The following is a 26,100-nucleotide window of genomic DNA, read 5'->3' on the forward strand; positions in this document are numbered from 1 at the left end:
TACTTTACGCCATTCGTGGCGTGCGCGCCCACTTAACGCAGTTCGTTCGGTGCGCGCACGGTGCGCTTCGCGCACCGTGCGCGCACAGTGAGCACGCGGTGCGCTTCGCGCACCGCGCGCCCACTTTACGCAGTTAGTGCCGTGCACGCACGGTGGGCACGCGGTGCGATGACAAAGCAAGAAAGCACGTCAACAAATCTGTTTCTGCTTTCCTCCGTGACTATGGTATGGGTGCCATTTACCACAACAACTTGCGCTATGACATGCAAGACATTTATAGAGGAGATGGTGTGCACTTCAATGATGAAGGGAACAGAGTCTTCCTCTTGAACCTTAGACTCTGCATCGGTACTTACTTGTAGGTACCACTAAAAAATCATTTCATAAACACAACGGCTCTTTTTAGAGCCCCCTAATATCTAAACACTTAAATCTGATTTTCATTTTTTTTTTTTTTTTTTCCTACCGTACGCTTACCGTAAGCTTACCGTACGCGTACCCCGTGTTTTTTTTTTAAATCAATAAATGTTTTCTTTGTACTTTTCTGTCCTTCTTTGACCCCCTTACAAATGTTAGGGGGTCTGTAACTCTCCTCATTGCCCCCTTTCCTTGTTTTCACTCTTTTTTTTCAGAGTGAAATACACAAAATGGCGGCCGCCGCTTCCTGGTTTCGGCCGATTCGAATGTTTACTAAGATCTAAGAGCCAATCAGAATCGCGCTCGCGCACGCCACCGTACGCTTACCGTAAGCGTACGGTAAGCGTACCGTAAGCGGGCTCAGATATATATATTGATTTAAAGGCTATTTTCTCAGAATCTACTGAACAGATTTACACCAAACCTACAAAAGGCACTTCCTTGACCTAGGGACTACCTCTCTGCCAAATTTTGAGTAATTCTGTTCAGCCGTTCGGGCTGTAGCTCGTTCTAAAGGTCCTATGGAAAAATGCATGGGAAAAACGCGTTTTGGGACCCCCCTTTTATCTCAGCCCCCGCTTGACGGATCCCCCCGAGACTTTCAGGGTAGGAGCGGAGCGTAGCGCCCCACCTATTTTGAGAAATTCGCGAGGATTCGTCGACCGGCGCCAAAGTTATTCAAAATAGAATGTTGAGGTTTTCCTATGGAAACGTGGTCCTAACTATAACTACCTACTGGCGACCGCCAGTAGGTAATATATATATATATATATATATATATATATATATATATATATATATATATATATATATATATATTTTATCTACTGGCGGTCGCCAGTAGATAGTTATAGTTAGGACCTAGTTTCCATAGGAAAAGCGTTTTTTGTTTTCCTAATAACTTTGGCACCGGATGACGAATCTTCGCGAAATTTTAAAAACTTGTGGAGCGCTCCGGTTAGCTCCTATCCTGAAAGTTTCTGGGTGAGTCGCCAAGCGGGGGCCGAGAAAAAAGGGAGGTCCTAAAACGTGTTTTCTCCATGTTAATTCCCTTGGGAACCTTTAGCACGGCTACAGCTCGAACTGCTGAATGGAATTACACCAAATTTGGCAAAAAGGTAGCCCTTGTTTCAGAAAGAGACCTTTTTTTTTCAATGGAGTAAATCCGTAAAGTAGTTCCTAAGAAATTAAACAAGCATTCAAAATGCAATAGGTCTCGCCCTCGTTTAGGTTAAAGCAATTCTGTTTGTAATTAGGTGGCTTTTTAGCTTTGCTTTTATTAGTGCTTTTCAAACTTCCATGTACATAACATGCATATGTATGCATATATGTATATGTATGCATGCATTTATATTTATATAGATATGCAGATGTATATATATGTTTATATATGTATGTGTGTATATATATACACATACATATGTATATTACCTACTGGCGGTCGCCAGTAGGTAGTTATAGTTAGGACCCTGTTTCCATAGGAAATCCGCAACATTCTATTTTGAATAACTTTGGCGCCGGTCGACGAATCCTCGCGAATTTCTCAAAATAGGTGGGGCGCTACGCTCCGCTCCTACCCTGAAAGTCTCGGGGGGATTCGTCAAGCGGGGGCTGAGATAAAAGGGGGGTCCCAAAACGCGTTTTTCCCATGCATTTTTCCATAGGACCTTTAGACAGGGCTACAGCCCGAACGGCTGAACAGAATTACTAGAAATTTGGCAGAGAGGTAGTCCTCAGGTCAAGGAAGTGCCTTTTGTAGGTTTGGTGTAAATCTGTTCAGTAGATTCTGAGAAAATAGCCTTTAAATCAATATATATATCTGAGCCAGCTTACGGTACGCTTACCGTAAGCTTACCGTACGCGTACGGTGGCGTGCGTGAGCGCGATTCTGATTGGCTGTTACATCTAAGTAAACATTCGAATCGGTCGAAACCAGGAAGCGGCGGCCGCCATTTTCTCTCTCGCACTCTGAGGGGGGGCTGTAAACAAAGGCAAAAAACATATAAAGGGGCTGTTTAGACAGCGCCCATGCACATAGCCATGTTAGTTGAGTCCTCAAAGATCCCCTAAGGCCAAAAACGGTAAATTTTTATTTTTTGAAAATTTCGCCGATTACGCTTACCGTACGCGTACGGTGCGCTTACGCTAAAAATTTTAATAAAAAAAAAAAAACACTCTCTGTGCATGGCGTATTATTGTCATCACTTACAAATTAAATTTAACAGATTACCTATCACAAGGAAGCGCATAATATGTCCTCCATGTGCGCACGGTGCGCTACGCGCACCGCGTGCCCACCTTGCGTGTACGGCACTAACTGCGTAAAGTGGGCGCGCGGTGCGCGAAGCGCACCGTGCGCGCACGGAACGAACTGCGTTAAGTGGGCGTGCACGCCACGAACGGCGTAAAGTAACTTAGCATTTAAAAAACCGTACAAATTAACTGAAAGAACCATAGGTTTCACACACGTTATAGTTAGGAATTAGCATTTAAAAAACCTTGCAAATTCACTGAAAAAACCATAGGTTTCACACATGTTATAGTTAGCGGAAATTTTACTGATAAAAAACCAATGAAATTCCCCCGTTATAGTTAGTGCAGGCAACTATAACTCACGCGACCGCAATCTTCTGCTGATGACATATGTGTCTTTATGAAAAAAAAATATTTGTAATATATGTATAGCTAAAAATGTATGGAAGAAGACATGGGCAAATAAGTGTCTAAATACAGTATTAGCATCAGCAGAGGATTGCGGTCGCGTGAGTTATAGTTGCCTGCACTAACTATAACGGGGGAATTTCATTGGTTTTTTATCAGTAAAATTTCCGCTAACTATAACATGTGTGAAACCTATGGTTTTTTCAGTGAATATATATATATATATATATATATATATATATATATATATATATATATATATATATATATTCACTGAAAAAACCATAGGTTTCACACACGTTATAGTTAGGAATTAGCATTTAAAAAACCTTGCAAATTCACTGAAAAAACCATAGGTTTCACACATGTTATAGTTAGCTGTACATTTCACTCGTAAAAAACCAATGAAATTCCCCCGTTATAGTTAGTGCAGGCAACTATAACTCACGCGACCGCAATCCTCTGCTGATGCTAATACTGTATTTAGACACTTATTTGCCCATGTCTTCTTCCATTAAATTTTAGCTATACATATATTACAAATATTTTTTTTTCATAAAGACACATATGTCATCAGCAGAAGATTGCGGTCGCGTGAGTTATAGTTGCCTGCACTAACTATAACGGGGGAATTTCATTGGTTTTTTACGAGTGAAATGTACAGCTAACTATAACATGTGTGAAACCTATGGTTTTTTCAGTGAATTTGCAAGGTTTTTTAAATGCTAATTCCTAACTATAACGTGTGTGAAACCTATGGTTTTTTCAGTGAATTTGTACGTTTTTTTAAATGCTAAGTTACTTTACGCCATTCGTGGCGTGCGCGCCCAGTTAACGCAGTTCGTTCCGTGCGCGCACGGTGCGCTTCACGCACCGTGCGCGCACAGTGAGCACTTTACGCAGTTAGTGCCGTGCACGCACGGTGGTCACGCGGTGCGCTGCGTGAACCGCGTGCCCACGTTATGCGGGATGGCCATGTACGCACGATGCGCTTCGCGCACCGTGCGCACATGGGGGACATATTATGCGCATCTTTGTGAAATGTATTTTTTGTTAATTTCATATCTGTTATATGCCATGCACAAATGGTGCCCTTCGGGCTCCATTTGCACACGGGGTGGGGAGAATGTGGATAATTTTTTTTTTAAATATTTTTACCGTACGCGTATGGTAAGCGTAATCGGCGATTTTCCGAAAAAAAAAATTTTTTGGGGGGGACTTGGGGGTTGTTTGGGGACCCCTATATCAATGCTGGGTGGTTAGGATCTCAAGAAACTGCCTCTTTAGACATTTTTTGGCTTCGTTTTTGCTGCCCAACACAGAGAGCGAGAGAGAAAATGGCGGCCGCCGCTTCGTGGTTTCGACCGATTCGAATGTTTACTAAGATCTAAGAGCCAATCAAAATCGCGCTCGCGCACGCCACCGTACGCGTACGGTAAGCTTACGGTAAGCGCACCGTAAGCGCACCGTAAGCTGCCACAGATATATATATTGATTTAAAGGCTATTTTCTCAGAATCTACTGAACAGATTTACACCAAACCTACAAAAGGCACTTCCTTGACCTGAGGACTACCTCTCTGCCAAATTTCTAGTAATTCTGTTCAGCCGTTCGGGCTGTAGCTGTGTCTAAAGGTCCTATGGAAAAATGCATGGGAAAAACGCGTTTTGGGACCCCCCTTTTATCTCAGCCCCCGCTTGACGAATCCCCCCGAGACTTTCAGGGTAGGAGCGGAGCGTAGCGCCCCACCTATTTTGAGAAATTCGCGAGGATTCGTCGACCGGCGCCAAAGTTATTCAAAATAGAATGTTGCGGATTTCCTATGGAAACGTGGTCCTAACTATAACTACCTACTGGCGACCGCCAGTAGGTAATATATATATATATATATATATATATATATATATATATATATATATATATATATATATATATATGAGTGTAGAGAGGTAGAGGTAGAGAGGCAGAGAGAGGTAGAGAGGTAGAGGGGTAGAGGGGTAGAGGGGTAGAGGGGTAGGGGGTAGAGAGGTAGAGAGGTAGAACAGTAGAGAGTAGAGAGTGAGTAGTAGAGAGTGAGTAGTAGAGAGTGAGAAATAGAGAGTGTAGTAGAGAGTGAGTAGTAGAGAGTAGTAGAGAATGAGTAGTAGAGAGTGTGTAGTAGAGAGTGTGTAGTAGAGAGTAGTAGAGTGAGTAGTAGAGTGAGTAGTAGAGTGAGTAGTAGAGAGAGTAGTAGAGAGAGAGTAGTAGAGAGTGAGTAGTAGAGAGTGAGTAGTAGAGAGTGACAAGAGTAGAGAGTAGTAGAGAGTAGTAGAGAGAGAGTAGTAGAGAGAGAGTAGTAGAGAGAGAGTAGTAGGGAGAGAGAGTAGTAGAGTGGTAGAGGGTGAGTAGTAGAGAGTGAGTAGTAGAGAGTGTAGTAGAGAGTGAGTAGTGGAGAGTGAGTAGTAGAGAGTGAGTAGAGAGTGAGTAGAGAGTGAGTAGTAGAGTTAGTAGAGAGTGAGTAGTAGAGAGTGAGTAGTAGAGAGTGGCAGAGAGTGAGTAGTAGAGAGTGGTAGAGAGTGAGTAGTAGAGAGTGAATAGTAGAGTGAGTAGTAGAGGGAGTAGTAGAGTGAGTAGTAGAGAGTGTAATAGAGAGTGAGTAGTAGAGAGTGAGTAGTAGAGAGTAGTAGAGAGTGACTAGAGAGTAGAGAGTAGTAGAGAGTGAGTAGTAGAAACTAGTAGAGAGTAGTAGAGAGAGACTAGAGAGTAGAGAGTAGTAGAGAGAGTAGTAGAGAGAGAGTAGTACAGATAGAGTAGTAGAGAGAGAGAGTAGTAGAGAGAAAGTAGTAAGAAAGTAGAGTAGTAGAGAGTGAGTAGTAGAGAGAGTAGTAGAGATTGAGTAGTGGAGAGTGAGTAGTAGAGAGTGAGTAGTAGAGAGTGGGGGAGAGTGTGTAGTAGAGAGTGGACGAGAGTGAGTAGTAGAGAGTGTAGTAGAGAGTGAGTAGTAGAGTTAGTAGACAGTGAGTAGTAGAGAGTGAGTAGTAGAGAGTGAGTAGTAGAGAGTGAGTAGTAGCGTGAGTAGTAGAGAGTGTAGTAGAGAGTGAGTAGTAGAGAGTGAGTAGTAGTGTGGTAGAGAGTGAGTAGTAGAGAGTGAGTAGTAGAGAGTAGAGTGTAGTAGAGAATGAGTAGTAGAGTGAGTAGTAGAGAGTGAGTAGTAGAGAGTGAGTAGTAGAGAGTAGTAGTAGAGAATGTATATATATATATATATGCATATGTGTGCGCGGAGAGAGGTAGAGGGGTAGAGACGTAGGGGGTAGAGAGGTTGAGAGAGGTAGAGAGAGAGATAGAGAGGTAGAGAGAGGTAGAGAGAGAGGTAGAGAGGTAGAACAGTAGAGAGTAGAGAGTGAGTAGTAGAGAGTGTGTAGTAAAGAGTGAGTAGTAGAGAGTAGAGAGAGAGTAGTAGAGAGGGAGTAGTAGAGAGAGAGTAGTAGAGAGTAGTAGAGAGTGAGTAGTAGAGAGTGAGTAATAGAGAGTGTAGTAGAGAGTGAGTAGTAGAGAGTGTGTAGTAGAGAGTGAGTAGTAGAGAGTAGTAGAGAGTGAGTAGGAGAGTAGTAGAGAGAGAGTAGTAGAGTGAGTAGTAGAGAGAGAGTAGTAGAGAGAAAGTAGTAGAGAAAGAGAGTAGTAGATTTGTAGAGTGAGTAGTAGAGAGTGAGTAGTAGAGAGTGAAGTAGAGAGTGAGTAGTGGAGAGTGAGTAGTAGAGTGAGTAGTAGAGAGTGTAGTAGAGAGTGAGCAGTAGAGAGTAGTAGAGAGTGAGTAGTAGAGAGTAGTAGAGAGTGAGTAGTAGAGAGTAGTAGAGAGAATAGTTTAGAGAGAGTAGTAGAGAGTGAGTAGTAGAGTGAGTAGTAGAGAGTAGTAGAGCATGACTAGAGAGTAGAGAGTAGTAGAGAGTAGTAGAGAGAGTAGTAGAGAGTGAGTAGTAGAGAGTGAGTAGTAGAGAGTGAGTAGTAGAGTAGTAGAGAGTGAGTAGTAGAGAGTGAGTAGTAGAGTAGTAGAGAGTGAGTAGTAGAGTAAGGAGTAGAGAATGAGTAGTGGAGAGTGAGTAGTAGAGAGTGAGTAGTAGAGAGTAGTAGAGAGTGAGCAGTAGAGAGTGAATAGTAGAGTGGTAGAGAGTGAGTAGTAGAGAGTAGATAGTAGAGTGTAGTAGAGAGTAAGTAGTAGAGTGAGTAGTAGAGAGTGAGTAGTAGATTGAGTAGAGAGTGAGTAGTAGAGAGCAGTGTGAGTAGTAGAGGGTTAGTAGTAGAGGGAGTAGTAGAGTGAGTAGTAGAAAGTGAGTAGTAGAGAGTTGGTAGTAGAGAGTAGTAGAGAGTGAGTAGTAGAGAGTGAGTAGAGAGTGAGTAGTAGAGATTGAGTAGTAGATAGTGAGTAGTAGAGAGTAGAGAGTAGTAGAGAGTAGAGAGTGAGCAGAGTGAGTAGCAGAGTAGTAGAGAGTACAGAGTAGTAGAGAGTAGTGAGTAGTAGAGAGTAGTAGAGCGTAGTAGAGAGTGAGTAGAGAGTGTGGAGTAGAGAGTAGAGCGTAGTAGAGAGTGAATAGTAGAGAGTAGTAGAGAGTAGTAGAACGTAGTAGAGAGTGAGTAGAGTGAGGAGTAGAGAGGAGTAGAGAGTGAGTAGTAGAGAGTAGTAGAGAGTGAGAAGTAGAGAGTAGCAGAGAGTGAGTAGTAGAGAGTGAGTAGTAGAGAGTAGTAGAGAGAGAGTAGTAGAGAGTGAGTAGAGAGTGAGTACACCAGCAAAGATTTATTCACTCACCCATCACCACACCCAATTACGCACACACCCACTGGTTAACACACAAAGCGCAATACTAGCAGCAGAAGAGTACTTCGCCGTAGACGCAAACTGAACTACACCTGCACCTGCTCAATTTCAAACACTTATTTCAGATATGGAGCCACACTGCTTCTGGCCAATGCATGCATTGACTTTGAGCATTTTCATAAAAGGTACAGTTTATCTCTGGGTATTGCAGCTTCAGGTGTGTGATGAATTCGCAACTGATAAGCCACACTGAAAACTGAGCAGACAAGGAACATCTTTTACTTTGCAACCTGAGTTGTGATCGCGAACCATGATTTCACCTACTGCTTGGCATGCTCTCTCCATGAGTCCTCATATTGAATCTAACACTTACTTATTAGCTTGTAACATAAGGAAAACCGCCGGAAAACATAGCGCCGTGAAGTAAAGCTTACAGCAAGAGAAACGGCTAGTTGAAGCTGCCTGCGATAACAAACGCATGCAATGTCTTAAAAAAAAAAGTGCAGAAAGCTTACAATCAACCTACTGTGTCACGCCGCTGGTGAGAGATCCAATCCCGCAGGGTGTGGATTAAAGGAGACAGGGTGGCAACAATCAGCGAGTGGCATGCCTTCAGTGCAATCATTGCACTGCCTTTGGCATAATTTGTGACGCAAAAGGACGTGCACGAATCAAAACTTAAGGCGGAGCTGGGAGGAGGCTTCTGGAATCGTATCGATTCCAAGAAGCCTCGTATGACGAGACAGCGCATGCGCTCCCTACGTCAGGCCGAGACCTAAAAAATAGAGGTGGAAAATCAATTTCCCATAGGAAACTTTAGACACGGTTACAGCTGAAACTGCTGAATGGAATTACACCAAATTTGGCAAAAAGGTAGCCCTTGGTTCAGAAAGAGACCTTATTTTTAAATAGTGTAAATCCGTTCAGTAGTCTTTGAGATATTACAGGAAAAATGTGTTTATATATCTGGACGGGACCTAACTACACTAGCGCGAGCTTGGCTCTAATTGCTGACAACACTTCAATCCAGGAAGTGTTGGCAGCCATCTTGGTGCAATGCTTTTAGGTCTCGCCTAGCGACGTAGCGCATGCGCTGCACGTTTTACGAGTTCTATTGTTGTCAATCTACCCAAACACCACTGCACTAACCTAAACCCTAAAACACTACACCCAGCATGAACTCCTACACTACCCAAATACCACTGCACTACCCTAAAACATAACCCCCTATACTACAAAAACACCACTGCACTATCCTAAACCCTAAAACACTAACCCCAACACGACAAGCTACACTACACAAACACCACTGCACTACCCTAAACCCTAAAACACTACCCCCAGCATGACACCCTACACTACACAAACACCACAGCACTACCCTAAACCCTAAAACACTACACCCAGCACGACCCCCTGCACTACCCAAACACCACTGCACTACCCTAAACCCTAAAACACAACCCCCAGCATGACCCCTACACTAACCAAACATCACTGCACTACCCTAAAACACGACCCCCTACACTACACAAACACCACTGCACTACCCTAAACCCTAAAGCACTACCCCAGCACGACCCCCTACACCACCCAAACACCACTGCACCACCCTAAACCCTAAATCTACCCCAGCACGACCCCTACACTACACAAACACCACTTCACTGCCCTAAACCCTAAATCTACCCCAGCACGACCCCTACACTACACAAACACCACTTCACTACCCTAAACCCTAAAACACAAGCCCCAGCATGACCCCCTACACTACCCAAACACCACTCCACTACCCTAAACCCTAAAACATGACCCCCTACACTACACAAACAACACTGCACTACCCTAAACAGTAAAACAGTACCCCCAGCACAACCCCCTACACTACCCAAACACCACAGCACTACCCTAAACCCTAAAACAATACCCCCTACACTACAGAAACACCACTGCACTACCCTAAACCCTAAAACTCTACCCCCAGCATGACCCCCTACACTACCCAAACACCACTGCAGTACCCTAAATCCTAAAACACTACCCTCAGCATGAACCCCTACACTACCCAAACACCATTGCACTAACCTGAACCCTAAATCCCTACCCCCAGCACTACTCCCTACACTACACACACCACTGCACAACCCTAAATCCTAAAACACTACCCCAGCACTACCCCCTATACTACTCAAACACCACTGCACTACCATAAACCCTAAAACACTACCCCCAGCACAACCCCCTACACTACACAAACACCACTGCACTACCCTAAACCCTAAAACACTACCCCCAGCATGACTTCCTACACCACCCAAACACCACTGCACTACCCTAAACCCTAAATCTACCCCCAGCACGACCCCCTACACTACCGAAACACCACTGCACTACCCTAAACCCCAAAACACTACACCCAGCATGACCCCTACACTACCCAAACACCACTGCACTACCCTAAACCCTAAAACACTACCCCCAGCCCAACCCCCTACACTACTGCACTACCCTAAACCCTAAAACACTACCCCAGCACGACCCCCTACACTACCCAAACACCACTGAACTACCCTAAACCCTAAAACACTACCCCAGCACGACCCCCTACACTACCCAAACACCACTGCACTACCCTAAACCCTAGAAAAGAAACCCCCACCCCATGCCCAATCCCCCTTACCTCTCTCTCCTCGTGGTTCCTCTCTCCTAGTGGTTCCGGCTTCACGTCGTCCCTGAGGGGCGGTGCACGTCATTGTGAGGAAACGGAACAGCCTCTGCTTCCTTACAACGACATGGATCGTCTACATGTTTTTTAGAACGCATGGTCATTTACCATACATAAAAAGACCCTCCATCCATTGTGTGTTTACCACCTTACCATTTACCATACATACCTTTACAACGAAATTTGTTGTAAAGGTATGCGTGGTAAATGACCATGCGTTCCAAAACAATACGTAGTAATGACTTCGCGATGTACAACGCATGCATGGCAATACATGCGTTGTAATGGTATCGCAAAGTAAAAAAGTCGCTGTAGCGGCTGTTTACCAATTGAAGCTGGCCCCTGTTCTTCAGTGAGTCGTTTATTTGATAAATTAGGAGGAAGGAATGTGGTTTTTTTTACCGAAAAGTGCATTCCCGGCTGTTGTATTGTGAAAGTGTCCACTTCCGGTGAGAGAGTGGAAGAGTCTGTTCGGATCTAAAGGAGTTCTGTTGTTGGACGGGGCCGGCGCAACACGTTATCAGAAAACACAGCTAATGGAAAGCGTCCTCCCTGAAGTGTGGAGCAGTGCCATGAGAGGTCAACGAGTGTGCGTCCCACCACAGTATGGCCATACCGCGTGACCCATGTGCCGCCTCCAGGGTACGGGAGGCAGAAGCGGCATCGCGGGTGTTCTTGAAGACCGTTGTAGCACTAATTCTACATTTTGGAACTAGGGCATTTTTACCTCGTTGTTCCTGCCAGATAGAAAGAGAAGATCCTGTGTTCTTCAGTGCCTTCGTTACCTTTTTTATGGGTTGTGGTGCTTGTCACTTCGCTGCCCCGCCGCTGCACACGACTGGGCACCTCACCTCGTGTGCCATCTGCAGGGCCTCTGCCCTCAGATCACTGGTTTCAGTTTCTGGTGTGACAACATAAACAGTTGCTCCCAAAGGACTATCCTGAACACTTAGGTGAATATTCCCTGCACCAGCATTCCACGGAAATTCTTTTCAGCTCTCCCATGTCGACGAGGACGTCATCATAATAGCACGGCTCCGCTCGCGACACCGTATGACGTCATCGGAGCCATAAGAGGACCTCGTTGGTTTGCTGACGGCAGTTCCACCCATTTTTTCCATGCCACCGAGGTAAACAGGTGGACCGACACATTTTCACATGTATACATAGTATACTAAAAATATATATATATAAAAAAAAAATTCAAATATATATATATATATATATATATATATATATATATATATATATATATTTCAAATAAAGGATGACGACGCCTTGTGCGGTTTTTACCTTTTATTTTCTGCCGCTACCAAACGCGTGTCGACAGCTCTTATTTCCATCATTAAATTCATGTCACTCACTGCTAAATTCCCTTCACAATTTGCTGCTGTTCCCACTGCCTCTGTATGTCTCAGTGATGGATTGGATAAAAAATGCTTTTTTAGCTTTAACATTCTGATGAATTTGAATAAATCAATACGCGTTTGCACATAATCCAGATCTGCCTCCGGGCAAAATGATAGTCCTAATTTAAGGGTTTCTTGTTCTTCATTTGTAAGAAGGATGTTCGTCAAATTTACTATTGTTGTCTCTTTGTTCTCCTCTATTGCTTGATTCCTTTCTTCCTTGGCTCTGCGCCTCCTACAGGCTGCCCCCTTCCGCCTCTTCGACCTCTGCCTCTTCCTCTTGGTATGCTTAAATTCTGTGTTGGTGGCCTTTGACACAAATTGTACTTGGATGGTTTTAATGAAGCTCACTTGAGCTTGAATATTGAGCGCAGAAGCAGCGATTCAATTACTAATATGAATCGTGATGTAAATTGCCAAAAATGATTACGGAAAATAACATGATTTTGTCAAATGCACATTAGAAATTGTTTTTAACTGTGGATATAAAAGTTAAAAAAGAAATGTAATGTGATTGCAATGACAGAAACTACGAGTCTGTTTTCCATGTTAGTCCCGTTTGTAGTTGTATTATTGCACGATATGCACTTTAAAAAATGGCCGCATTTTAAACTTCTTTACCAGTGAGCAAGACTGCTTGGCAGTCGAAACGCGTTTGGTAGCGGCAGAAAATAAAAGGTAAAAACCGCACAAGGCGTCGTCATCGTTTATTTGAAATATTTATGAGACTCATCTCGAGGAGTCTAGTAGACAACGCAACTCTCGCTTTGGAGGGGCAAGGAATGCTCGAGGACAACAAGGATATATATTTAAAAGGTGAATCCATTGTATTGCGCATCATGTGACCAAGGCCTGTGACGGGCTGAAACGCGTAATGGCAGCGGTGGTGTCTACTATATTTAAATAAATAATTAATTTTCACCGCACCTTGGGTTTGCTTCGGTTTCTTGAAGGAGAGATCTTCAGTTCACGAAACGGAGTATTGTTATATATATATATATATATATATATATATATATATATATATATATATATATATATATATGTATTATCTACTGGCGGTCGCCAGTAGATAGTTATAGTTAGTACCGTGTTTCCATAGGAAATCTGAAAATTCTATTTTGAATAACTTTGGCGACGGTTGACGAATCCTCGCAACATTTTCAAAACTAATGGGGCGCACCGCTCAGCTCCTACCCTGAAAGTCTCGGGGTGATTCGTCAAGCGGGGGCTGAGAAAAAAGGGGGGTCCCAAAACGCATTTTCCCCATGCATTTTCCCATAGGACCTTTAGTCGAAGGTACAGCCTGAACGGCTGAACAGAATTACTTGAAATTTGGCAAAGAGGTAGTCCTCAGGTCAGGCATGTGCCTTTTGCATATATGGTGTCAATCTGTTCAGTAGTTCCTGAGAAAATTGCATTTAAAAGTACATAAATATCTATAAGCGAGCTCCGTGCGCGCACGGTGCGCGCACCCTAACGTGCGCGAGCGCAATTCTGATTGGTGGTTACATATCAGTCAACATTCGAATCGGTCGAAATCAGGAAGTGTCGGCCGCCATTTTGTGTGTTTGGTGTGTGACAGTGAAAAAGAAAGGTGGAGAACGTGAAAAGGGGGCAGGGTAGAGAGTTCCTGACCCCCTAGCCTTTGTCAGGGGGTCCCTGAAGGACCCCGAAGGGTGAAAAAAACATTTATTTTTTTTCTCCAAAAATTCGCGGGTGCGCGCACGGTGAAAAACCTTAAAAAAACAAACAATTTAAACGAACCATTCCATATTACAGGATACAGTCAATCTATAACTATATACATAGGTAGTTTATTCTAAAATAAATATATAAAAAATATAATAATACATACATAACTTAGCATTTAAAAAACCTTACAAATTCACTTAAAAAACCATAGGTTTCACACACGTTATAGTTAGGAATTAGCATTTAAAAAACCTTGCAAATTCACTTAAAAAACCATAGGTTTCACACATGTTATAGTTAGCTGGACATTTCACTCGTAAAAAAACCAATGAAATTCCCCCGTTATAGTTAGTTCAGATAACTATAACTCGCGCGACCGCCACTCTATCACAAGGATGATGTCATCAGTGATGTCATGAGTGATGCCACTGACCATGTCATGAGTGATGTAATATGTGACGTCATGAGCAGTGGATTGCGGGCGCGCGAGTTATAGTTATCTGAACTAGATAATATATATTAGATAATATATATTATCTACTGGCGGTCGCCAGTAGATAGTTATAGTTAGAATCGTGTTTCCATAGGAAATCGCAAAATTCTATTTTGAATAACTTTGGCGCCGGTTGACGAATCCTCGCGAAATTTTCAAAACGAATGGGGCGCTCCGCTCAGCTCCTACCCTGAAAGTCTCGGGGTGATTCGTCAAGGGGGGGGCGAGAAAAAAGGGGGGTCCCAAAACGCGTTTTCCCCATCCATTTTTCCATAGGACCCTTAGTCGAAGGTACAGCCCGAACGGCTGAACAGAATTACTTGAAATTTGGCAGAGAGGTAGTCCTCAGGTCAGGGAAGTGCCTTTTGCAGGTCTGGTGTCAATCTGTTCAGTATTTACTGAGAAAATAGCATTTAAAAGCATATAAATATCTAAACGCGCATATGGGGTGAATTTGGAATGTTTTTATTTACTTGTTTGGTTTTCTGCTTCTTTTAATGGAGTTTAATTGTTTATTTGATATCTATTTGAACCTTTTTTATATTTGTTAATTGGGATGTAGTATTTATAATATATTTACTTTTTTGTTGGAGATGTATTTTTTTTTATTATTTGTTGTAGTTTTTTACATTAGTTTTTTTTAAATTTTGCTCTTGGTTTAATTTTTCAATATTGTTTGATACTTTTTCTGTTTTTAATATATTTGTTGTGATACTATGTTACAGTACAAGTGCATTTAATTTAATATTTTAATTTCAATGTATTCATTTTTCTGCTTAATATTATTTTTAATAATATTTGTAAACTGTAATTAAATGTTTTAACAATTGATTTTATTAAATACATATTATAAATATATAGTATTTTCAAATAGTTTAGATATCATTAGTATTTTTAACAGTTTTGTGGAAATAATGTTTATTTAATTTCCTATTTCATATATATTTATTATTTTATGTAAAGTTATTTGTAAGTATTTTATATTTTTATAAATGTATTACTATACATTTTACATGTCTTACTATAAATATGTAGGTACATTTCTTAAAGTTACTATGTTTTTTAATACTTTTAAATTAATGATATGTAGTTATCTGTATAATCGTGATATTTATTACATTAATGTTTTTGTATTTTACGTTTAAGTATGTAATATTTAGTACCATTATTTTTTACCATGAATTTTATGTAAAACTGAAGCAAAGAAGCTATGCAGCTGAGAAACTAAAATTGTTGTTGATACACAACCGATCTTCAAACTTATACAAAAATGTAAATTTTCAGAGCTGTGAAAAGCTATTCTTTTGTGATTACAAAGCCTGACAAGCGAGTGAGGATTTACCCGTCAGAGTTGGGCCCAGTTTGGTAGCATTGATTAGCACTGAGCGAAAAGATGGCTGCAGCCACTACAGTTACCCTGTGGCAACAGTTTTAATTCAACAACATTGTGTTTGGGCGTTTGGCCATTGACAGTAAACCATATAGGCCTCCTTTGTAGGATTTGCTTGTCCCACTCCCTGGTATATGTCTGGATTCCTCTGTTTAGAATCATGATGGACAACTTCCCAGGGTGCCACCAACACGTAATATTTTCTATAATTATCTGATCCCAAACAGATTTGATGTATATGCCACTGTGCCACTCAGGCAAACATACTGCCCCCTACACTTACTTTAATGGGATTTGAGCAAACTATGGGTTTGAGTTGTTTACAGAAGGCAACTTCATCTAGCGACTGGATACCCTCATGGGTGGGAAGCTGCACTCTACAGATCCCAGTTGATTTGATTGATTGATCGGACGGCATGATTTGCAGACAGAGGGGAAGGTGCTTAATCATTCAGAAGCCAGAAATCTGAGTGAGCCCCTGCCCCCATCTTACGTTATTGCACTTGCATTCTACCCTGCTTCAGTGCTACACATGCTGGGTCAGGCCAGTGGGGTTGGCCCTGCCATCAGAAATAGGCAGCCAGCCAGGGCCGGCTGTAGCAGTGGTTGTGCCGAGTGCGACAATCTTTGTTGGCACCACCCTCCCTGCATTGACCTTCTTCACGGATTGTCTCACTACCACCCTTAAATGGTGCCCCTCATCTCTCCTTAGTTCCTCTCTCACATTTATTTTATAGTGTTACTCATCCCAATGGTGGGTGTCAGAACACTATACATGACAGACATATTAAATAGAGACAATGAATCATACAGGCATGTAAATCATTGATAGGAAATGTTACTTCAGACAGTGTGGGGTACAAGATGTAGGAATCACGTCATCCATGCTGTAATGACGCCGATGTAGCAGTGCCAGGACCAAACGGGTCAGGCACTAGGACCGGCCTGAGTGGGGACCAGGGCGGGCGGAAAGGGAGGAGCAGAGGGCTAGGGACGGCAGTTAGCCGTTAGCCCTGGATGAAGAGAGAGGCTAATAAAGGAGCTGACTAACAAGATCCTGTGTCTGTGTCTTTTGTATCCCCGGGGATACTACAACTGGCGACGAAGGTTTTCGAGCTTCCACGTGTGCGTGAAGCGATCGACGAGACACGCCAGCTCGCCTCACGTGTGAGGCTGGGAGCGCGACGACAGAAGTGCCCACCGGGAGTCCACCCCGGCGTCAACAAATCAGGAGCTCGCCCCGCGTGTGGAGGCTGGAGCGGAAAGCCCAAGGAGCCAACCGGGAGCCCACCCCGGCGGCGACTGGCCCGGAGCTGCTCGCCCTGCGTGTGGGGCTGGAGCGCGATACCTGAAGAGCCTACAGGGAGCCCACCCCGGCGGCAATGGTGAATAGTGCCCAAAACATAAGAAAACAACCTCACCTGGCGCGGTAGCGGTGCCCAAAAGCGGAGCCCCGGTGAGTGAAATCGAGTGAAATCAAGCGCTAATGAGCGCGGTGTCTCCGGTGTTTGAAAAGCCAAAATCTCGCTGTACACGAGATTCTCGCGGCGGCCATTTTGAGATCAGGCGCGAGATTTGCCCGATCCCCTATCAGGAACCATCGGCGGCCATCTTTAAGTCAGGCTGCTGAGCCAAACAGCAAACAAGCATTGATAAATGACACGGAAGTAACAAACAAGCATTGGTAAATGCAATAGAAGCAACAAACAAACACTGGTAAATGCAATAGAAGCAACAAACAAACCTTGGCAAATGCAATAGAAACATCAAACAAACATTGGTAAATGCAACATAAGTAACAAATAAGCATTGGCGAAGGCAACATAAGTAACAAACAAACATTGGTAAATGCAACAGAAGCAACGAACAAGCATTGGCGAAGGCAACAGAAGTAACAAACAAGCACTGGCGAGTGCAACAAAACTAACAAACAAACACTGGCGAGTGTAACGGAGAGCATACAAAGTCTGTAAAAGCAATCAGCAATAACAGTCGAATGATGCCTGACCCAGCTCCCACAAGCATATTCGGAGCCTCAGTCCTGCGCCGCCCTGAGCCCCTCGTTCTTGAATCTGGTGGGGGCATGGGTCCGCGATGGCAAGAATGGATAGAAGATTTCGAGAACTTCATGAAAGCGTCCAAGGTGACGGACCTTGAAGAACAACTGTTCGCTCTCAAGAACCTGATTGGCAAGGAAGTTGGACGAATCATAAAGGAACTGCCTGCTGAATCCTCTGGTGCCTATGAAAAAGTCCGTGAAGCACTGGATCGCAAGTTCCTACACAAAAGGAACGTTGACTACGAGCGGTACACATTTAATCTGGCCGCACAAGAGAAAGGTGAGCAAATGGGGGTATTCGTCACACGTCTGAGACGACTGGCGAGATACTGTGAGTTTGACAAGTTTTCAACCGAAGACGCTCTTCGGCTGAGAGTCATAGAAGGCTGCCTCTCGGAACCACTGAGACGCAAATTGCTCAAGAGAAGCTACTCGCTGGACGAGATTGAAGAGATGACGAGAGTAGATGAACAAGCCGATGAACACGCGAAGAAAATAGAAGTCGGGAAGGGCGAGAGAAGGGAACAAGCATTCAGAATGCAGTCTCGGCAAATGCATGGAAGATCCCCACCACAGGTGTGATCCAAGAAACCCCACCACCAGTCAAACAAAGGACACAAAGGAAGAACCCACACCAGGGAACGATCAGACAGACAACTCAAATGCTACAGATGCGGTTACAACTTCCCACATGCTGACGCATGCCCGGCACTAGGACAACAATGCCGAAAGTGTGGTAGAGACAACCATTTTGAAAGCATGTGCGGGGCGATACCCAAAGGTGATCAACAGGGAAGACACCGGCAACATCAGCCCTCAAGCCGTCGTCACCATGTCAGAGCAGTCCAGGATAGACGAGACTCATCCACTGGGTCGTCACAATCCAGCTGCCACTCTTGCAGGACATATCAATCTCGACGGTCGTCATCAAGAGAATCCCGATCCACATCACACATCCCTCAAGACTTAAAGGAATATGTTTATTGTGTAGCCGACCCTGATCGGCTGAAAGAGCACCCGCGATTGGACATCAGAATTGGTACTCACCCCACAAAGTTCGTGCTAGAAAGTGGGGCCTCACTAAACTACTTGCCCGTAACAGAATACCAACGAATGAAGTCACCTCCCAAGCTGGATAACGCACATGTACGAGTATACACGTGAATGTCCAAAAAGCCACTAACGTGTCTTGGGAAATTTGCAACCGAACTGTCGTACCAAGATCGCACAATATCAGCCTACATCCATGTCATCGAGGGGCCTGAGGCCGTCTGCCTCCTGAGCCTGGCCACTGCAGAACGACTGAAACTAGTTGATATCTTATACCGAGTGGCTGACAAACCAGCTATCATCCAAAAATTCCCCAAGCTCTTTCAAGGCCTGGAAAAAATGAAAGACTGCCAAATAAGACTACACATAAACGAACAAGTCACACCGGTAGCACAGCATCACCGGAAAATTCCGTTTCACCTGCAAGAAGCCGTGGAGAAGGAGCTACAAGATCTACTGGAAGCGGACATCATAGAAAGAACAGAGGGACCAACGCCATGGGTCTCCCCGGTGGTGGTAGTCCCGAAGAAAGGGGAAACCAACAGAGTACGCCTATGTGTGGATATGAGAGCGCCCAACATGGCGATAGAGAGAGAGAGACACCCAGGCCCTCACATCATTGACATGATCACGTCACTTAACGGAGCCAAGACATTTTCAAAACTAGACCTCAACAAAGGATACCACCAGCTAGAATTGCATGAAAGGTCAATATATATCACGACATTCTCGACACACCTCGGGCTATTCAGGTATAGAAGACTGAGTTTCGGAGTGTCATCAGCAGCGGAAATATTCCAAGAGGCAATCAGGAGAACAATACATCACATTCCACATGTCCTAAACTACAGCGATGACATCCTCGTATATGGTGCAACGACTCAAGAACACAACAAAGCGCTAGATCAGGTCTGTCATGCACTCATGGAAGCCAACCTCACACTCAACAGAGACAAGTGTGAATTTCACAAACCGACGCTGAAGTTTTTCGGCCACATATTCTCTGGAAGTGGCATGAAACCAGACCCAGAAAAGGTAGCAGAGCTAAACGACACGCCGAGCCCAGAGGATGTGGGAGATGTACGATCGTTCCTAGGCATGGCCAGCTACTGCTCCAGGTACATACCTGACTACGCCACGTTAAGTTACCTGCTGAGGATACTCACCAAGCAAGGACAACCTTTCCAATGGTCCACCCAATGTGAAGGGGCGTTCAGAGAGATCAAAAGAACGGTAGAGTCAGCCAAAAATTTGGCTTACTTCAATCCGAAAAAGAAAACAGAGATAACAGTGGACGCCAGCCCCGTAGGACTAGGAGCCATCCTAGCACAATATGAGAGAGAAGAAGATCAGCGACACATAGTGGCGTATGCCAGCAGAAGCCTAACAGACACGGAGAGAGCGTATTCACAGCCAGAAAAAGAAAGCCTGGCCGTCGTCTGGGCCTGTGAACACTTTCATATTTTCATCTTTGGGAAACACTTTACACTAGTGACTGACCATCAAGCCCTGACCACGATTTTTGGAAACTCGCGAGCAAAAATGCCACCAAGAATAGAGCGATGGGGCCTCCGACTCCAGGAATACACCTACACCATCATTCACAAGCCAGGAAAAGCTGCAAACCCCGCAGGCTACATGTCCCTGCACCCCATCAGATCCAGCGAATCAGAACAATCAATTGCGGATGAATACATCCACTTCGTAGTAGACCAAGCGAGACCTCCGGCCGTTCCACTGGAAGCCATTTGTGAAGCGACGCAAACAGATGCCACCCTGCAAGAGGTGAAACGTCGGATTCAAACGAACAGCTGGAGACACACGCAAAACAATGAACAAAACGACCAAGAAATGGCGGCATTCAAACATGTCCACGACGAACTGTCAATAGCAACAAATGGTCTCGTGTTAAGAGACACCAGAATAGTGATACCACGACAACTCAGACAAGGGGTCATCAATTTAGCGCATGAAGGGCACCGGGGCATAGTAGCCACAAAAAGAGCACTCCGTGAGAGAGTCTGGTTTCCGACACTAGACATGATGGTAGAGACAACTCTGAACGATTGCCCGCAATGGCAACTGGTGAGCCGTTCAGATCCTCCCGCACCACTACAAATGTCTCCACTACCGGAGGGTGTCTGGCAACACATTGCCATTGATTTCTTTGGGCCAATAAAATCCGGCCAATATGTCCTGGTCGTCATGGACGAGTACTCCAGATTCCCCATTGCGCAACTGTGCTCATCCACGAAAGCATCGAGTACCATACCCATACTGGAGGAGGTCTTTGCCGCATGGGGCATTCCCCTAGTGGTGAAGTCAGATAACGGGTCTCCATTCAACAGCCACGACTTTGCTGCTTGTGCTCAACACCTCAACTTCAAGCACCGCAAGATTACACCATTGTGGCCGTAGGCCAACGGAATGGTTGAACGCTTCATGTCCACAATAAAGAAAAAAAGCAGAACTCACCGGAAAGAGCTTTCAGATGGCACTCAACGAGGTACTGCGAGCATACCGAAACACGCCTCATTCCACCACAGGCAAATGTCCGGCCACTCTCATGCTGGGACGCCCAGTGCGCACCAGGCTACCGATGATGACGATGGCAGCGGATGAACGATATCCCGATTCTGACCATGAGACAAGATAAAGAAAGAAAGGATGAACGGCGACGTGCCACGCCCCCTCAAATACAAGAAGGAGACTGGGTGCTGGCATGACAAGAGCAACCCCGGAAGACAGACCGCAAGTATCATGAGGTTCCGCTGAAAGTGATACAACAAAAAGAAACCATGATCACTGCAGAGACCGACGGAAGAAGACTCACCAGGAACGTGACGTATTTTAAGAAGTGCGGACCCAACATTAAGGAACTACTGACTGAACTGAAAATAGAGAAGAGAGAACCAGAAACACTGCCGCACCACAGTCAGGCATTGATGGAAATGGCCGACGAGAACGAGCGTGACAACCCTGAACCCCAAGCACGCCCCAGACGGGTCATCACAAAACCGTCTCGCCTTATTGAGGAACTTTGAAGAGACAGCTGCTGTGTTGGTCATATCATGTTTTTTTATTTACAGAGGGGGGAGATGTAATGACGCCGATGTAGCAGTGCCAGGACCAAACGGGTCAGGCACTAGGACCGGCCTGAGTGGGGACCAGGGCGGGCGGAAAGGGAGGAGCAGAGGGCTAGGGACGGCAGTTAGCCGTTAGCCCTGGATGAAGAGAGAGGCTAATAAAGGAGCTGACTAACAAGATCCTGTGTCCGTGTCTTTTGTATCCCCGGGGATACTACACATGCTGGTAGGCATTATATGTTAAGTGCTTTGTCTAGAGAAGGGAAGGTGTTAGAAATGGGATATTTAGTAGGCTAGGGCATGTGCCAAAGCCAGGAAGAAACCACCACACTAGTCAGGATAAGGGAGTTGCACTCCAAAATAACCCCTGCTCACCCCCTTGGTAACTTGGCATGAGCAGTCAGGCTTATCTTAGAGGCAGTGTGTAAAACATTTGCACCTAACCAACAGTAATACAGAGTAAGCGCTACAATAGAACACCACACCAGTTTAGAAAAATATCCAATATTTTTATATACTTAAGACAAGACCAAAAACGATAAAAATCCACAATACAGTACTTAAAAATCTTTGGTTATCAAAATATGCTTGAAAAACAGTTCCTTGATGTCGATAACTCCGTCCAGAGCTATCACGGCATCGTGAGCACACAAATCCAAACAGTTCTGGCTGCCCGCGGTGTCACGGGCCAGCTACGGTGTCGGGAAGACCCGCAAACAGTACCTTTTAGAAATGGAGGGCATCAGCAACATCTCATTGAGCTTCCGAAAGCACAGCATCCGCGGTTCCGGAGGTCGGTGCAGGAGTCGTCATTGCCTCGAAGTCATACGCGTTGCAGATTGAACTCCTCTCTGTTGAAGTCAGGAGCGCTGGGGTCGGCAGGCGTCGGGTGCTGCAGTGCAAAGTGCAGCGGTGCGGCATGCAGTGCCCTTAGGTCGCGTGCGTGCAGCGGCTCGGTGGCAGCATCAGATGGTGTTGTCAGTGAGACCAGGGTCGCAGTGGAAAGTGAAGGCAGTGGCTGTCGCGGTGCTGGCAATTCACAGTGCAAGTAGCAGCGTCGTCGTTGCTGAAGCGCTGTCGTCGGCTGACGAACTGAAGTCGATGGTGCCGGAGTCGGATAGGCCAAGGCTGCTGTGTGGGATGAGAGCGGTGCATCGTGTAACTTTAATAGCGGTGCCCTCGAACCACAGTGCAAGCAGCGGCGTCGATTCCGTCATGGAGCGGCGTCATCGGGGATACCAAGGCGTCGTCATGAAGCGAGCAGGTGCGGAGTGCGGGGCTCACAGGTCGCAGTGCAAGCAGCGGCTCGGTGGCGGTGTCAGCAGGCATCATCGGTGAGACCAGGGTTGCAGTTGCAGCGGTCCACTCTGCGGTGCCTTCAGGACACGGAGGCGGCAGCGGCTTTGTAGACATCGTCGGGTTGCTTTTCTTCAATTGCAGCACAAAAGACACAGTTCCCAGTGCTGAGGGTATTAGAGCTTGAAGTCTTTGCTGTTCCTGAGACTTCTTGAACAGGGGGCAAACTCTACCTCAAGCCCTTGGAGAAATTCACAAAAGTAGATTGCAGAAAGTTCAGTCCAGTCCTTTCACTGCCCAAGATAGAAGCAGCCGCTGCAGGCCAACAAAGCAAAGCACACAGCAAAGTGGTAGTTCCTCCTCACAGCTTCTCCAGCTCTTCTTCTTGGCAGTCTTCATGGTCCAAAAGAGTTCTAAAGTTCAGGGGTCTGGGCCCCAGTATTTATATCCCAGAATCCTTTGATCTCTTAGGCAGAGAGTGTCTGTGCCCAGCCAGAACCAGTTCTGCCTGCTCTGGTGTGACTTCCTGGCAGGAGGTGGAGACAGCATGGTCAGAGGCTGAACAGGCTCTTTGAGGTGCCAGGAAATCTCCTCCCCCTTCCCCAATTGCATCCCAGGTCTATTTAACCCTTTCCTGACCCACCTAGACTATCCGGAGCCACTTCTGCTCCCCAGCCTTCTGTCATCCAAAACCCAGACAGGCAATCCACATTCCAGCAGAGGCACACGGGATGGCTGAGGAAGAAAATACCTACTTTCTAAAAGTGGTATTTTCAAACACAGAATGTAAAAATCACCTTCACTAAAAGATGCATCTTTAGATTCTGAGTTCAGGCTTACTAAACTTTATTTTCCTACCTAATTACCCGAGCCAGTTATGTTTATAAGATATTATGAACAAACTCCCCATTCTCTCCAATGGGGAACAGGTAGCCTTGCAATAGCGAAAAACAAAATTGGCTGTTATTCACTATCAGGACATGCCACACACACCAGGGCATGTCCTACCTTTCACATACACTGCACCCAGCCCACAGGGGTACCTTGGGCCTACCTTAGGGGTGTCTGACATGTAAGAAAAGGGAAGGTGAGGGACTGGCAAGTGTGTGCACTGGCCAAGTCGACATGGCAGTTACCAACTGCATGCAGAATCCGCAATGGCGAATCTGAGTTACCTTTTCAGGGATACTCACGTGGGTGGCACAATCAGTGCTGCAGGCCCGCTAGTAGCTTTTGATTCACAGGCCCTGGCACACTCAGTGCACTTTACTAGAGACTAACAAGTAAATCAAATATCCAATCATGGAAACACCAATGCATTACACAATTTACCACAGGAGCACTTGCACTTTACCACTGATCAGCAGTGAGAAAAGTGCGCAGAAACACTACGCCAGCAAAAACAGAGTCAAAACCGGGAGGTCAGAAAGCAAAAACTCAGGGGAAACACACCAAAAGATGCCAAGTCTAACACAAGGGCATATGCACTAAGGGGTATATTTACAAAGAAATAGCATAGGGGAGCTCCGCAAGTCAATTTGCTATGCCGCCCTGAGCCATTTCGAATGGGCAGGAATGCACCGTATTTACAAGATTTGGTGTATTCCTGTCATTTTTGCCTCCGCCTGTGCACAGTTTGCAGCAGAGCATCAATGCAGGCACCCTTGCACCATGTTGCAAGGGTGTCTGTGTTGTTAGGAGGAGTGTTTTTGTGCAGGAAGGGACACCTTTCTGCACAAAAGCAATCACAAGAGGTGTTTTACTTGTTCCATGTGTGCTGAATGCAGCACATGAGGAATGAGGAAATAACGAGGAGAAACTTAAACATTTCTCCTTGTTATGCCTGCTCTAGGGAGGCGTAAGGATTTGGTGCTGCCCCAGGATTACGAGATATTGTAAATATGGGGCAGCGCCAAAATCCATGGGTGTGCATTGGAACACCCACCGCAACACCCATTGAACGCCTCTTTCTTGCAGAGTAAGGCATGGCAGCTACTTGCGCTGCTTTGACTCACTCTATATCCACAAGGCAATGATAAGCCATGCAGGGTGGCTTTCCGTGGCCTTGTAAATACGGCTAAGCCTTGTGCGCCTCTGGAATGTCACAAAAAGTAACTTTGCGTTGGTGCACAGGGTTTGTAGATAAGCTCCTAAGCTTGCAAGCTGCGCGGTAACCAGAGCTGCATTGAGTGAAAAGGAGAGAGCGCAACAGTCCATATTTACTAAGATACAACACTGTTGCTCTCTCCCCAAGCGCTGCTGCTGACACTATTTTGAAGAAAGTTTAATAAAAAATGCATAAGCAGAACCGGGACGGTATTAATTAAGGGTGGGCGCAGTGCTCCGCTCCGCCCACGGAGTGTGCATAGTACTGCCCACTTTGCGCTGCGCAAAGTAGGCGTAGCAGGGGCAGACTACGCACACCCCGCGGCGAAGCAGAGTTGCCCGCCACCCGCCTCCCTCCCGCCCTCATTTTATGATTATTAGAAACATTAGATAAAAGAAAAATTACTTACCTGAGCTGCCGTGTCCCGGGGCTCCATCTTGCTGCTTCCTGGATAGCTTCTCCCTCACGAATGCGCATGTGCGGGCGCCCCGCATGCGCATTCGTGAGGAAGAAGATATCCAGGAAACAGCAAGATGGAGCCCCGGGACGCGGCAGCTCAGGTAAGTAATTTTTCTTTATCTAATGTTTCTAGTAGTTGTAAAATGAGGGCGGCAGGGAGGCGGGTGGCGCGTAGTGGGGCTACGCGAAGTGTGCGTGTGGGCGTAGATTTGCCCCCACTCCGTATTGCTTCACGTAGCCTCACTACGCCCACTACACCCAGGGCTGGTATTAATCTCAAGACTATATGAGGCAATGTTTCCCTTACAGCACCCCAGCACAAATGAACTAATTCACATTTCATCAAAATGAGCCCCATGTAGTCAGCAGCAAATTGTAAACCATGAAGGTTTATTAACATAATATTAAAGAACAATGCAGAAGGCAAAAATAATAGTAAAAATTCATAGTTAATCGATATAGAG

This window comes from Triturus cristatus, chromosome 3_1 (genome assembly GCF_964204655.1).
Source record: "Triturus cristatus chromosome 3_1, aTriCri1.1, whole genome shotgun sequence".
Classification (NCBI taxonomy): domain Eukaryota; kingdom Metazoa; phylum Chordata; class Amphibia; order Caudata; family Salamandridae; genus Triturus; species Triturus cristatus.